This window comes from Solanum tuberosum, unplaced genomic scaffold, assembly GCF_000226075.1.
Source record: "Solanum tuberosum cultivar DM 1-3 516 R44 unplaced genomic scaffold, SolTub_3.0 scf00063, whole genome shotgun sequence".
NCBI lineage: Eukaryota > Viridiplantae > Streptophyta > Magnoliopsida > Solanales > Solanaceae > Solanum > Solanum tuberosum.
Window position 1 is genome coordinate 1,876,366 of NW_006238988.1, and position 3,617 is coordinate 1,879,982.

Here is a 3,617-nt window from a genome sequence, read left to right on the forward strand (position 1 = left end):
ACAATGCGGCGCCGCATTACCAATTCATAGACCCCAACTCGATGGAAAATATAGTTACACAAAAAGTTTGTTATAACCTACATTTTAGCACAATTCAGACTCGACAATTGTACTATGTTACCCAATGCGGCAAAACTGATGTGATCACTTTGTCTTTTGCGGTGTCGCAGTTATGTATTTTTAGAAACTATAATACTTATTTGTAGGATTTCTATTAGATTTTTTTTTACCAAAACAATTCATTATTAAAATCAATTTACTAAAATAATGCATTTTTTTGAAATTTTACAAAATTAGTATAAATGTATTTCTTAGTAACGTTTTAATTTATATTTTATTCAAAAAAATTCAATGACAAAAAGATAAAGATTTGATGGAGTAAACAGATATAAAACGTTATTGTCAGTAACATTTTATAAAGTTGTTACTCTAAGTGTCACGACCCAGACCGTCGTGATTGGCACCCACATTAACTCTCCGGTGGGAGAACCACTACTACAACTCAAACCAAGCAACTAAACCAAAACTAAGGCATTTAAGTTACGGAAGCAAGTTAAATGCTAAGAAAATAAATAGGGAGTTCCCATAAACTCCAACAAAAGTCTAACAAGAACTAAACAATGCGGAAGAAATAACCTAGAACCTGAAAATCAATGTACCAAAACATCTAAAGTTCAACAAGTCTAAATAGGAAGGGATGCAACCCCCAACTAATGTACTAATAACTAATAGAACATAGTCTAAGTCCGGAAATGGTGGACATAGACGAAAGAGAACCCATGGCAGCCCGGAAGAATTGGCTCACCCTTGAATTTGAACGATCACTGATCTCCTAAGCGAGGTCTGTCAATAGCCGCTTGAAGATGCCCTGTACTCAACAAAAATAAGAGCAAGTGCAGTATCAGTACACAACCATGGTGTACTGGTAGGATCACGCGGCTATCCCACTAAGTGTAACATGCATAAGTCATCACAACAATATAATCACATGCATATATCAAACGTATACAATATTATCAACATTTACTAACAACGAACAACTTCACATTTCTCAAGATACACAATTATATCAAATCATGGGTCCTCTCATGGAACCCAAACCCAAACAGTTAGCATACTGGAACGTGGTACCCGATCCAATGATTATGCCGAAACGTGGCAACCGATCCCATAATTATGCCAAAACGTGACAACCGATCCAAGTTAGTTATGCCGAAACGTGGCAACTGATACATTCAACACACCACAATCACAAGCACAAGTACATCCTCAAGATCATACATTTAAGTCATGATTTCGTGGCAATCATCATTCATCTATCTCATTTACATCAAGTGTGATCAATAATGCAACATTCAAATACATGCAAGTATCATAATGAAGCAAGAACAAACATACATCACACAATCATAGAATCACAACCATCACATACCTCGAAACAAGCTTGAAACCCTAAGAAACTTGATCCTTCCCTTTCCGGATTCGTTCCGCTTGTTCTTGGTCTACAAACAATCAATAGAATACGGGAATCAATAAACAACCACTAATTACCTGAATTACTAACAATTCTATGAACCCTAGATCAAACCCATGATCCCAATTATCCAAATTAGGGTTGTTTCCACCATATAATCTATAACAAAACCATCCCCCAGCAATATTCACTTATTCTATTATGTTCTACGGATCGAAAAACAGATTCGGGGAGTGAAAAGCTTACCTTTAGTCTCAAGAATGGTGAAAAACGAGTAGGTGTCGCTTGGGGTTCGTTCCTTAGCTCCAAAAATCGAAATGTGCCAAATAAGGTCGTTTAGGGGTTTATTTACGACTTTAAGTCGCATTTGGCCCGCCATAGCAGCCAACACCCCGCTACAACGGCCCTGCCAAAGCGACCAAAATCAGAGAGCTATTTAAAGAATTCCAAAATCCCCATTTCACAACACACCTCTAACCAACGACGCTAAGAAAATACCATTTACTCTAAGATCGATCTCGGGAGTTCTACTCGCCCAAATTCAATTCCGTAAAGTCGTACGGATTCCTTAACGAGATATCTAACTACTTATGTAATCAAAATCACAATTAACTCACCCAGTTGTTACCAGATTTCCCTACACCTTAAATACTTTGATTTCGTCCAAATCTGAACTAGGTTGGGAAAATCTAAATACTACGAAAAAGTTTTCCGACCCCAAATTTTTCCCCGTTGGCATTTCTATAACGACGGGAACATGTCGTTACAATAAGTAACATTTTACAGCTAAAACATGACTCACAGTAATGTTTCTCTGGAATGGTTGAGAATTAAAATTCAATCTTGCATATGCCTCATTCAACTTTATTCAACTTTCCACTATTAAAATGTATATATATTTTATACATAAGTTCACTTAAATATATGTGATTTACTCTTTTCTTCTCATTTCTTACAAAGACAATACTTTTGCAACAAAAGAAAAAAGAGAGTGAAGAGGGATTTACTACGATATCAATTAATCCATTTGTCTCTTCTATTATGACTAGTTATAATATAGTCATAATAGTCGGTGCAAGTATAAGTCCAATGTATGTTACTTTATTTGATTTAATTTATGTGACCCATATGAAATTGAAAAAGTTAATCAAATTTTATATGACTTTTAAATACTTTAAGTTGTTAATTATTGTGACTTATAAAACATTTGACATAATATTTTTAAAATATATGTTATTTTCTGTGTCCCAATTATGTGGCACATTTGAAGTTTTGAGAGTTAAATCAAAATTTTAATATATTTTTAAAAATATTTTAAGTTGTTAAATTTTAAGTATTTTAAATTACTCTATTAATTATTATGATTTATAATACTTTTAAAGTTACAGCATTAATTATTGTGATTTATAATACTTTTAAAGTAATTTTCAAATGATATATATTACTATCTTTGTCTCACTTTATCCAACACGTGTAATTTTGAGATTCAATCTATCTTTTAATATGTTTTAAAAAAATGAGTAGTCAATTATTGTAATTTACGATAATTTTAAAGTAATTGTCAAATAATATCGTTACTCTTTGTCTCAATTTATGTAGCACATATGAAATTTGGAAGTCGAACAAATTTTTAATATGTTTTTTAAATATCATAAATTGTTAATTATTGTGACTAATAATATATATTATAGTATTATTTTTACTATTCAAATTTATGCGACAGAAGTGAAATTTTGGAATGTTAATTTTTTTTTAAAAAAAATATCATACGGAGAGAGTAGAATAATATAAAATAATATAGAGTAGCAAGTGAGGAAGGTGGTAGAAATTTGCAAAAACAGCTTTGGCAAAGTTTGTATGAAAAAGTAGAAACATATACGTGTCAAATGAATAGGTCTACAAGATTGAATGAAATAGTATAACTAAGGAAAATTAAATTCCAAAAATACCAACTTGACCCTAATGTCACGGACTTAGAGTCTCACTAAAGCTCCGTGTGGCACTTGACAACTTACTCACGAATCTTTCACGATCTTGTAAGCTCAAGTAAGCCCTTTAAGACTAAGATCGCTAAGAGAATGTAAAGAAAGACTTAGAAAGATTTGAAAAGTTTGGAAGAAGGCTTTGTATTAAGCTTGGAAGA